The sequence below is a fragment of the Ursus maritimus genome, unplaced genomic scaffold, assembly GCF_017311325.1.
Source record: "Ursus maritimus isolate PB19 unplaced genomic scaffold, ASM1731132v1 scaffold_4, whole genome shotgun sequence".
NCBI classification, from domain to species: domain Eukaryota; kingdom Metazoa; phylum Chordata; class Mammalia; order Carnivora; family Ursidae; genus Ursus; species Ursus maritimus.
The window spans coordinates 57,986,630-57,999,625 of NW_024426552.1; the positions used below are offsets into that span (position 1 = coordinate 57,986,630).

The following is a 12,996-nucleotide window of genomic DNA, read 5'->3' on the forward strand; positions in this document are numbered from 1 at the left end:
CCAAATTGGCTCATTCTGATATGACTTGGTCATAGAGCATGCACGTCTTGTGTGAACTTTCAACCTCTCTTTCCTCTGCAAAGTGATTTATGCACACACTAGTAAATGCCCAAGAATTCCATAGTTCTTAGCACAGCAGACAGTCAGTACAAGGGGAAACCTATCTAATATTTAAAATTCTTGTTTGAAGTGTCTTAAAAACTGTGCTTTGGAACCAAAGACCTTATGAAAGTTCTAAAACACATTCCCTATCACTCCCTAAGCTTTTCGTAGGTATGGCTGTCAACCGGGAGTGTTAGGTGGGTTAAACTGATTCAGTAGGCAAAGAAGGGGGTCCAATGAGGCACAGCTTGTTTTATTTTATCTACAGTGGTCAGAAATTTTATATTTGACATGTAGCCTAAATCAAGCTCTTACATGTGTGGCTCCAGACTTTGGCTGAAACTGCTTCATCTGGTAATCCTACAATTGGGTTGTTGTGATTTCAGAGACTCCCATCAGACTTTTCCAGCCTCACTGATAGCTTGGGATTCTGAAGCCCTTACCATGGCCTATGAAGCCCAACCCCTCACTACCTTTCTGAATTCATTTCCCATTACTTTTCATGCAAAATTGGTCCAACTACCAATAGAATGTGGTTACCTAGGTGGGTGAACAAGAACAGGAATGTGAATGGGATTAAAATGAATAAATCAATAAAAATTAGTGACTTTATTCCCTTGTTAAAATTCAACTATCTCACTGGAGAACCTAACAAAGTTTTTGAACTTTTCTTGAGAATTGGTTGGATAAGAGAGACTACGCAAAGAACTGCCCAGATGGAGTCATGTATTAATTCATTAATTTAACAAATGTTTTTTCAGAGTCTATTATTAATCACTCTGCTAACTGGACTCTACACCTGCTCTCAAGGACCTTTCATTCTAACGTATGTTTTAGAAAGTTATGCCTCCATTATCACTGACAGGTTATCAGCCCACTTAGGTAATTTATCATAAACATAACAACCTCTCTTCTTGTTCCTTATTCATTTTTTCCAATTGCTCTGTGATATCCACGAAGGCCTCATGAATGACCTCTTTATTGTCTATATTATCAACTCTGCTAATTCCTACTTAAGAAAGAAACCCCTTCCCCACCACCAAGTACATTTTCTTTCTCAAACAGCTGAGAAAACATTATAAAAATCTGCCTAGAACTATTTAAGTGTTAGAAATTGGTCCTTACAAACTTATTTGAAACATTTTTTTTTCTTTTTTGGAACAATTAATGGGGCCTCAGCCCCTAGGAAGCATATCTTGAGTTACAGGCAAATTACGAGTCAGGTCTGCCAGACACAGCACTCACGACTCTCCAGGGTAGGACATTTCAGCACCCAAAAGAGGATCCTAGTCTTATTCAAGTAATCTCAATCTCAGAGAGGATTTAATGGAGCACATGTCTCTGGTCTCTATGCTCCTTATAAGGAGGCATCCCTCCATCATATTTTAGTCTTTTCTAAACTTAGCAATCTTAGGTCAGTGTCAGTGAACATAATATAAAGAACACTAACTCCTCCTCAACTTATTAAAATTTTTCTTCCTCATACGCCTTTTAAACAAAATTGGAAGAATTTAATATATGTACAGTGCAGCAAGTGTTCTCTCCCCTCTTCTTTTCAGATATTTCCTTTTTATTATAAACAGTGCTGATGGAATTATACATACCATTGTTTTACCTCCATGTTAATACTCATTATCTTGCATAAACAGAAGTGAACAAATGCGTACATGACACCAATCAATCCCTTCTTTAAAAATGCAGTTTTCATCTTTCTAAATAGTAGAGGAAGAATTAATGAATTCAACTTGTAGTTTACCTGTTTATATTTTGAATGTTAATAAAGTAAAACCAAATTATTGTCGAGTTCTTTTCAGATTTACATCAGCCATTAACACTCTCCATGCCAGGACAGGATAGGGGGAGGGAGGAACTAATGACAATGGGTCCAAGTCCCCAAAGTCAGCAGGTAAGGGGCTGGAGGGGCTGGAAAGAATGTTAAGCTGCTAGAGCAGGAGATTCGACCTATTGGGTAGGTAGGAGATATTTGCTGGCAGTGAAAAGATTATTTTTGCAGAACAAATGGCTAGGAGGAGGTCATTTGGGGCATCAGGCAAGAGGAATATCAAAACCAAACATAAAAGCACTATTAGGGGATTAGGGAAAAGGGAAATCAATAGTGTTCCATCTCTTCATTGGTTTTCCTTCTTCCCTAGTGTGCTTTCTCTTTCCATCACTACATACTCTCTCCCCTCCATTCTTCAAGTTCTTTCCTTTACCTCTTTATAACAGAGAAACACGTAGGGACAATTTTAGAGACAGTAAAACCAAAAAAGAATTTAGAAAAGACTTGTGACAATATACATTATATATACAAGCAAATATAACCTATATTTGATTGACCAAGAACTAGAAGCTGGGACTTTTGAGATTTAAAAAATTCATGGTATGTCTGGTCATATTAATCTCTAGACCAGCTGGTTTTTAGCAGTGCTGGAAAGAGCTTTAATAGAGTCATGAGTAGGGGAAAAAATGGAATTTTATAGGGATTTATATTTGTAAGGAAAAAAGGAACTTCTTTGGGGTTATTTATTGAAATTCCCCCAAAGTTATTTTTTGAACTTATAGATAGACAATATCAAGAGAAGGAGCTTAAAAATTCTCACAGGGTTTCGGAAACTACTAAACCCAGTGTATTATGTTCATGACAGTCACTCAAGCAAGTAGAGGATAACTAGAGCATGGTATCTCACAGTGAATAACATGGTTGGCTACTTTGCCAGTCTGACATATAGAGACTAAGTCCACAGGAACAGGGCTCTCCTTTGGAATACCATAGAGAGATACCTAAGTCATCTGAATGCATATGGCATGAGGGTTTAGCTGTACAGTGTCATCTGGGAGGTACCTAAGAGTATTCTCTAACCAAGCACCAACTTTTTAGCCCTGTCTTCTTGGAAAAAAAAAATACAATCCAAAGCTTATGAGAATACTTTATTTGGTCACTGGGTGGGGAGAATGCTGTTGAGACAAACCACCACATTCAATGTGTAAAGGCAGGAAGAAACAAGGAAAAAGAGACACAAAAAGGGAGAAGTGAGTGCCAAAGGAGTGAGTGCCAGCTCTGGAGACCTACTAACAGAATAAACAGAGAATCTTAGAATGAGAGAAATAAACAAGTGTGCTTTGAGGGAAATATCAGTACACTTTTGGAATCTGAGGCAAAAAGTTAAACATATTTGCCTCTTGTCAATTATCACCATTGACCCATTTATTCTACTTTTATATACACAAGTAACACCCTTTTCCTAAGGATCTGCAAACTGCAACAATGGTAGTAAGGATGGCAAAGTCATTAAGTTACATGAAATTAAGTTATTCGGCAGAGTTAGGAATGAAATCCTAACCTGCAGGCCTTTTCTGGGTCTAGTCTATGCCCTCCAAAGTGTTCAGTCTACTTTCTGTGATTTCTTTCAGATCGGTGTCAAAAGACATGTGTGGTAGGGACAGGCTTCCTTATTGGGATATACATGGCTCCAGAAAAAAGTACTCTACCTTCTTACCAAAATCTTTCTGACTTTCACTTTCTCCCTCTTCTTTTCCCCCAGACTATCAATCTCCAACTTCTTCTCTACCATCCAGGACCCCAAGGTTGTAAACTTTAAAGACATCTACTAGCTTCATTAATTCCCTCATCTACGGTTCTCAAGTGTACCTAGCTAGTTCTTGAGCCCAGATGAACGCACTCATGCGTGTTGTCCTCAGCTCCCCGGCTGCTGAACAATGCTGGACTTCCCGAACTGTACAGCGTGGGGCCTCTCCAGAATCCTGGTTTCTCGCTGGTGTTTCAGAACTACTTTACAGTTCTTTTATTGTTCCCAGTCATTTTCCTTTTTTATCCCCCATCTTCCATTTATCACTCTAACTCCTTCTAACTTACCTTCTACTATTCATTCTCAACTAACCTGTCTCTCTCTTCACAGAGAAACAGAGATCATCAAATAGCATCTCCTCCCTTCACCTCTGTCAGACCCACCCATCACATCTCAGAGACCTTTCTCTCTAGTACTGATGATGATCTGCTCCAGGGTCTTATTATATCAATTACTCCTTTCTTCTGTCTTTACTTTTTTTTTTTTTTTTTTTTTAGTGCCTGCCAACATGACCTCATTTAAAACAAACAATAGCAACCATAACAAATTAATGAATAACAAACCGTCTTCCGTGGACCTGATCTTTCCCTCCTTTGTACCTTCTTCAAGCTTCCTAAAACCCAGATTTAGGGGCGCCTGGGTGGCTCAGTCACTAAGCGTCTGCCTTCGGCCCAGGGCGTGATCCCAGGGTCCTGGGATCAAGCCCCACATCGGGCTCCCTGCTCCCCTGGGAGCCTGCTTCTTCCTCTCTCACTCCCCCTGCTTGTGTTCCCTCTCTTGCTGGCTGTCTCTCTCTCTCTGTCAGATAAATAAATAAAATCTTTAAAAAATAAATAAATAAATAAATAAATAAATAAACCCCAGATTTATTCATCAATGCATTAAAATCTGGTTTCTCTAGCTGTTTCTAATTAAACTGCCAAGGTCACCAAAAACCTCTGAACTGCTAGTTCCCAAGATCCATTCTTCAACCTCATCATTTTACTTCTTTCTTTTTAAAGTCAGGTTCCTTGATGAATAATTTACAAATGATTCACCCTTTTTATACCCTTCCATAGTTCAATAAGTTTTGAATTCTGTGCTGGTTCCTTGATGTCTGTAAAATAAAGACCAAATGCCTTTGATTCATATACAGTTTCCTTCAGAATCTTTAGCAGTCTTCCCCATAAAACTGATTGTTGGTCACACATTATTCAACAAAATGTGCTATGAACATTCATGCCTCTTGGACTTTCTTCATGTTCCCTCTTTATATTATAAACATACAAGTTTTTGTGTAATATAGTAGATGCTATTAATATCATTATACCAATTTCCATACAGACTCATGAAACTAGATGTTATTTTGATAAGCTGATGTTTTCAAAATAGAAATTAATCATCAAAATAATACTATCCGAAGATTTGTTATTTTAGTGTTACTGGGTTGAATTGTGTCCTCCCCAAATTCATATATTGAAGTTCTAGTCCTAGTACCACAGAACATGATTATATTTGGGAATAAGGTCATTGCATATGTGACTAATAAAGTTAAGATCGGGTAATACTGGCGTGGGGTGGGCCCCTAATCAAATATGTGGGGTCCTTATAAAAAGGGAAATTTGGACTTGAACATGAACATAGGGAGAACACTATGTGAAGGTGAAGGGAGAGATCAGGGTGCTGCTTCTATAAGCCAAAAAATATCAAGATTGCCAGCAAACCACAAGAAGTTAGGAGAGAGGCATGGGCAGATTCTTCTTAGAGCCCTCAGAAGGAACCAACCCTGTGGATACTTTGATCTTGGGTGTCTAGCTCTAGAACTGTGAGACATAATTTTCTGTTGTTTAAGCCACCAGTTTATGGCACTTTGTCATAGCAGCCCTAGTAAATGGACACACTTAGTAAATGAACCATCTTTGAGTATATGTGAATATTCATTACCTCATTCACTTATCAAATACTGAATGCCTACTATGTGTTAGACACTCTTCTAGATGTTAGGATGCATGGCATCAAAATATATTTGTTGAATGAATGAATAAGGACTTGATGGTGTTCCTGCATTTTTGATGCAGTAATAAGCAATTAATCTACCAATCAACATAGGATTGATTTAATGAATGCTTACACTTATTCCTTCAACAAATATTTACTGAATACTTATTATGTGTCAAATACCATTCTGGGCACAGAGAATAAAGTTATTGAGAGGACAAGTCCTCCACCTTCATGGAGCTTAAAATCTAGTGAGAGAAACAGATATCAACCAAGAAAACTAGTAAATAAATCACATTAATTTCTGTCTGGGCAATTATACACACTTATCCTCTAAACCCTGTAATTCTAAAAAAACAATAAAAAAAATAAACCCTGTAATTCTTGAGCAATGTGCAGGGCATCAGTAATACTTTAAAATACTCCTAAATACCATGCCCTGCTCTTTCCCTTACATTCCTACAATCTCTAAATAAGCCTGAAATATCCCTAAGATTAATGAATTTAAGCTGTTCTTTAGACTTTTTGATATAAGCGTGATTGTAGGAATTTACACGTTACTTTAGGGTCTATAAGCTAATGATCAACACGATAAAGTCTGATAGTGGGGGTAGGGTAATCCACAGGCAGTGCATGGGATAAGTGTATGGGCAGGACATCGCAAAAGCTGAGTTTCTCAGTCAGTCAACACGTATTTCTTAAGCTCTTGCTGTGTGCCAGCCCCTGTGCTGAAGACAGTAGAACTGTGGGTAGAACAAGCAACATGCTGAGCCACACTGAACTTATAGTCGACAGGGAAACAACTGAACAACTAATTTCACAGTCCGTTCCTTAATTTTGATTATGATAAAGATACATGAAGAGTGTTAGGAGAACAACTGGGGTGGAGGACTTTGCCATGAGGGTTTTGTGAGAAGGCTTCCTTGAGGAAGTGATGCCTGAACACTGCTTAGGGGCTGGGGTAGGGGTATTTGTTTGATCAGGGATCACGAAGTCTTAATGTTTCTTCTTCCTCATCTCCTTTCATCCACGTGCACACATTTCAAACACTTAAAAGCATTCTTCAAATATACTAAGAACACCAAAACTAAACACAAGAGAAGGACTCTCCAGAGGAAAGAGGCCAAAAATAGAAGGAAAAAAACCCCTAATCTCACCATTTGTTTTGAAAACACCCAAAATGATTAAAACATATTATAAACTAAAACATATGAACTAATCACTTGCCAAGTTTCATTTTTAAATCAGTGCCGTTTTTGAGGTTCATAAACTGAGAAAGAGTCTTCAAATATGAACTTGGTTTTTCTTTTGCTGGCCCTCAGTTGGCTTGAAGCATTTGCTGTTAGGCTGTGTCGAGGCAAAGGGTTCTGCTGGTTAGGAGCACGTGGCTCGCATCCACTAGAATGTAAGCTCCAGGAGATCAGGGCTTTCTTTGTTCATCATTGCATCCCTGATACACAAAAGAGCGCCTGGAAGGTAGTCAAGATTCAGCAAGTATGTGCTAAGTATCCACTGAACGAATATTCGGGGCCTTTGAAGGAATTCTCACATCTTGTTTTAGGTTTGTACCCTGGGGCAATTTTTGCCCCCACCAGGGGAAATCTGGCAGCGTCTAGAGACATTTGGGTCATCAAGACTGAAGAAGTTGCTACTGGCGTTTAGTGGGTAGAGGTCAGAGATGCTGCTATACAACTTACAATGTACAGGACGGTCCTGCCCCACAAAGATTTACCTGGCTCCAAATGTCAACAGGGCCAAGGTTGTAAAATGCTGCTTTAGGCCTTTGTTTCTATTAGGTTGTACCTGGGAGTCCAATTCTGCACATATTTGAGAGGAAGCTGAGTCGTAGAGGAAGAAACCAAAAGAGCTTTCTTGCTTCGTTCTCCTTCCTTCTTCCCAACAGAACTGCCTCCACCCTAAGGGATATTGGGAGACAGCCATTTTGCCTTTCGCTCCCACTGGGTCAATATGCAGTTGTTGGGGGAAATCACCTGAAAAAGTCTGCCTCTACAATGATAGTGAATAATTTTTATAGCTTACTGGTAAAATTTCCCTGAGTTTACCTAAGAATATATCCTAATTTCAGTAAAATTAGCTTGTTTACAGTCTAGTCACATATCTCTAAGAATAAGGAATACCATCCTCCCCAAACTCAACCAGTTTATCCATGTCTGGTCAGAAGCTATGCACCAGTCTAGCTGTATTTATGAAAAATAAGATCAACTTCAGAAATTCCAACAAAACCCAATAACGTGCCTGTAGAAAGACTGGGTTCATAGCATTTCCTCTGCCCCCTTCCTTGCCCTGCATATTAAAATAGTACTATCTGATTCCAGTTTCAATGGGGAAACCTCCATAGTGCCAAAGGAGTGCATGTGCCGATTTCCCCACTATGATGGTTGCTCCAGTAATCTTGGTATTGTGGAATGTGTCCCAGTTACCATAGAGACTGCATACACTAACAGTGTAGCATTAAGACTGGTGGGGAAGACACATTTCACAGAAGCTTTTTTGGAGGGATAAAGATAAGACACAAGAAAGAAAGTGAGAGTGCCAATAAAGAGGCACAGAAAAGAGGAGTCCCTGACAATCACAGATTCTAGAAATTCGGGACAACAGAGATTACAACTACTACTCTAAAACCAACATACACTTTCCATTCAAAGGCTGCCTCTGTCAAGAAAATTTCAAGTATGAGGGGAAAGAACAGATACAAAATATTCTAAAATAAAAAGGTAAATAAATGAACCTACCAAGGTATAGAGGTGACAAAAGTGGTATGGCCAGAAAACATATTTAAATAATTCAAGGCAAGGAAAAAATAAGTAATCTAGGAGCACAATAAAACTGGAAGTTATATTTCCGTAGGATGGCTGACTTACAGGGACACTGGCCCTCAGAGAGTAACTTCAGTTCTGAATGCCTCTGTTTCCTTCACTGCAAGTGGAAAGAAAAAAAGTAAAGATTATCTCCCTCTCATTTGTTAACAGAGGTCTTCTTAAATATCCCAATGGTTTGTATTATGACAGATGAATATGATCCATGCCAGTCAAAGAAAATCTGACAAAAACTCAGCGAATATATAAATTAGGGGACATTGTTCATGAGGCAAATAGGCTTACTCCATAGTTTCTTAAAATAATGAGAGCTTAGAGTTCACTAATGGTGTGATCTTATGTATGTTCTTTTTCTCTGCATTCACCTTTGAGGTATCCTGTTGTTACAGAGATCAGGCATGGATGCAAAGTAAAGGGTTCAGGTGTTGAAATGTAGATGTTTTTAAATAAAAAGAAGGTTGGGGATAGGATGTGGGCTGGTGTAGGGGAGGCGTGGGAGTGCATTTAAGAGGAAATTAGTCTAGGAAAATGTCAGATACGTGATTAGAAGTTCCTTCATGTCCAGATCACATCTGGCAATGTTTTATTACACATACTTCACACTACTATGTCCACTGCCCACTGGATACCCATGATTCCCAGTTTTAATTATCATCAATATGTTAATATCTCTCAAATCTGTATCTTGAGCCATTAGTTCTCTCCTGACCTCTAGTCCTCTATATCAAAAGACCTACGGACAACTCCAGTTGGATATCTCAACATGTCCAAAGCTGAATCATCTTCTCCTTCCAAGTTTCTCTTCTTATGTTCCTTATGTGAGCAAATAGCATCACCATTCACCCATCTGCCCAAGCCCCATACCTGGGAACCATCTGTTGCTTTTTCATCACCCCTCAAATAATCACCAGATTTGTAATTCTAATGTAATTTCTTTTAATAACTGAGGGAGGATTTTGTGCATAGAAAGCGATATTTACAGTTAATTGGGTTTAAAACTATTGTGTGTGTACCTCTCTGTACACATATACATTACTCTATGGGTCTAGTAATATCAGTATAAAATAAGAAAAAAAAAACTTTCAGGAAGGGTGAGGTCACTAAGTAGAAAATTTAGAACCTCAAACTATTTCAACTGTCAGTCAGGGGGTTGGAAGAATGAGAGTTAGGGCCTACTCTGGGAATACCTTCTGGAATGATTCTAACAAGGTCACCAATGAACATAACTGAATATTTTTGTAGTAACTGTAACAATGAGGGATTCTAAGTCTATATCCTACAAAAGGACTTTTACAACTCATGTCTTGTAAGTTCAAGTTCCACTCTTACCTACTTCTTTCACAATCACTTTCCACTTTATAGCCTGGTAAAGATAGGCAGCATTTTGTTTTCCCCATCAAACAGGTTTCTTCATTCTAGGGACCTTTTACTTACTGATGTTTCTCACATTTCTAGGTCTCTTGTTCCCATTGCACCACATTAGCTCAGGCCTCCATTATCTGTCACTTGTGATATTGTAACAGTCCATTGTACTATATTCTCTTATGTTTCTGAGCCTTTGCACGTGTGACTACCTGTGTCTAGAATGCTCATATTCCCTGATAAACATTTACCACATGAAAAAAATAATAAGTACTTTAGATGTTGCTGCTTTGGGCGCTAAACAGAAATAGTGGCCTATCTAATATTCTGGATAAACCTGCACAAAGTGCACTTACTTTCAAAATTAATTTTGAAGAATCTGAAAATTTTGCCATGGAGAATCAGGGGGCCCATGCCACAATATTAAGTTTTGCATTTAACAAAAACACCTGCAAACTCCGGGAAAGAAACACTCATTCTTTCTTCATTCATCCAGCAAATATTTACTGAGGACCTTTATACACTAAGGAATGTTCTAGACACTAGGAGGATTTCTTAAATTACAAAACAGACAAAAACCCTGAAAACGATACAACAAAACCCTGCAATCATTAGACTTATATTCCATCATAGGGGGAAGTAAATATGTAAATAAAACATATATCTGAAGGGAGTTAAGTGCTGTGAAGAGAAATGAAGCAAAGTGGGGGGGAGAGTATAATTTTAAATATGGTAGTTATGAAAGCCTTACTTAGAAATGAAAATTGAGGTGGCTCGGTTGGTTAAGTGTCTGCTTTCAGCTCAGGTCATGGGTCCTGGGGATCTAGCCAGCATAGGGCTCTCTACTCAGCGGGGAGCCTGCTTTTCCTTCTACCCCTCCCCCCCGTTAATACTCTCTCTCTCTCTCTCTCTCTCTCTCAAATAAATGAACAAAATCTTAAAAAAAAAAATGAAAATTGAGCAAAGACCTGAGGGTGGTGAGCAAACAAAAATCTTCTGGGAAAAGCATTATGGGCAGTGAAAAAAGCCAGTGCAAAGGCCCTGAGGTGAAATCACATACAGTAGGTATGGAAGCCAAAGAAGTCAATGAAGCTTGAGAGGAGTGAGTGAGGGATCAAGTGCTAAAGAAAGACACAGAAGTTAACAGGGGAAACACTATGTAGGGCCTTTTGGAACACCATAAAGACTTTGGCTTTTCCTTTGAGTAGATGGGGACTATTAGAGAGTTCTGAGCAGAGGAGTGAGACAGTATGACTTATATTACATTACATACATTACAAAGAATCACTCTGGCTACTGTTTTGTGAATAAACTGTAAGTGGCAAGGTCAGAAGCAGGGAAGATAATTAGGAGGCTACTCCAATAATCCAGGCAAGAGATGGTAGTAGCTTGAATCGGGATAGTAGCGGTGATGAGGATAAGAAGTGGTAAGATTCTGAATGTATTTTGGAGGTAGAACTGCAAAATTCATTGATAAGTTGAATTTGTGACTGAAATAAAAAGCTGGGAGAGAAATAAACTTTTGACTTGAGCAACTCTGAGGATGGAGGTGCTATTTACTAAGGTGGGGAAAACCATATTCTCTGAATACAATAAGGAATTCCACTGGGGGATGCTGGGTCCCCAATGTCCTTTAGGCTCATAGTGGAGATGTTGAGTAGGCAGACCTAGACATGTGAACCTGGAACCTGTGAACCTGGGATTCAGGGTAAAGGCCTGGACCAGAGTTGCAAGCTTGAACCATAAGCTGGGGTGTGACTCTGAAGGAAGTGAATGGAGATAAAGAGGAGAGGAGGTTCAAGAATTGAGCTCTAGGACCTCCTGGTGTTTACATGGTACAGAGATAAGAGTACACTAGCAAAGGAGACTGAGAAAGAATGGTCTGGGAGGTGGGGGAAAAAAATCAAGCGAATGTGCGGGGACTGAAAGCCAACCAAGGAAAGAAAGTGTTTTAATGGTGAAAGAAGAAGGAGCCATGGAAAACAATGCTGGCAGATGGGGAAAGATGAAGACTGAATTAGTTAATGGATTTGGCAACTTGGAAGTTACTGGTGAATCTTAATGGTGGGTGCAGATGCTAATTAGAGAAGGACCAAGAGAGAATTAGGAAGTAGAAGTAGAGAGTGTTTGTAGTGAGTACAGGCATTTCTTCAGAACCTTGGCTACAGTGGGAATCAAAGAAATGGGTTAGTAGCTGGCAGGGAGTGTGGGGTTAGAAAAGGGTTTTTTTTGGATTAAGAGAATTTACAACATGTTTGTATTTGGAAGATAGGGAAAAATTGGTAAAGTAAGAGAAAGACGGGAGATTCTGCAGGAGCACTGTGTACGAGTGTGTGAACGGGGTGGGACTGACTGAAGGCACAGTGAGGGGTGGGCTGAGACAGGAACACACAGGGTTTATCCATAGTTATAGGGGAGAAGGCAGTGTGTGGGCATGCATGCAGATGGGAGGGTAGGTGTGCTGGAGAGCCAGTGCTCATGCAAATTCTTTTTTGACTGTTTCTATTTTCTCTGTGAAGTAGGAAGGAGGGTCATAAGTTGAGAGTAAGAATAGGGAAGGAGATGTTGGAAGTTTGAGAGAGGGAAACATATGAAATCCTCTTGTGGATATATGGGGAAGTGAATGGACAGGGAAGCACAACATTATTGCAGGGCAGCACTGAGAACCTCTTGGAGTGATCAGGAGTTTACAGTATGAGTCATCAGTTTACTTGTGTGTTTTTCTCCATCCACAGTCAGCTGGCATGTAGGCTACAGCAGGCATGGAGTTGCATATGATCATGATGGTTGGGATCTGCCAGGAAAGGTCAGTGAGGCAAAAGATGGTCAAGGAAGATAAGGGTGTGTGAAAGAAAAAGATTACAATCATTGTCCAAGGAATCTAAACTATATAAGGAAGTGAGAATATGAGGGACTAAGGGTAGAACTGATGAATGAGAGGTCCCAGTAGGTTCTGGAGTTGTTGCAATAAGGGAACTGCAAAAATACAACGTGGTGGTTAAAGAGTGGGATGCTTGAAATTGAGATTATGGAAAAGTGATTATTTGTAATGACAAGGTCAAAAGTGTAACCATAGAAGTGAATAGTTATGTTAGGGTGGAGGACAGATCATGAGACAGTCAAGGAAT

The 12,996-nt window shown here is 39.3% G+C and overlaps 1 protein-coding gene across 28 annotated transcripts in view; it reads right to left on the reverse strand.

The window, feature by feature from the left end:
• Nucleotides 1–12,996, reverse strand: part of ZBTB20 (zinc finger and BTB domain containing 20) — a 757,238-nt gene that overhangs the window by 178,065 nt on the left and 566,177 nt on the right. For 4 of the 28 annotated variants that reach the window (XM_040621274.1, XM_040621273.1, XM_040621268.1 and 1 more), the window contains one exon: nt 8,552–8,606. The exons of the other annotated variants lie outside the window; for them this stretch is intronic. The gene's annotated coding sequence lies outside the window, so the exon portion shown is untranslated. The remainder of the gene's footprint in view (nt 1–8,551; nt 8,607–12,996) is intronic. 28 annotated transcript variants of the gene reach the window in all.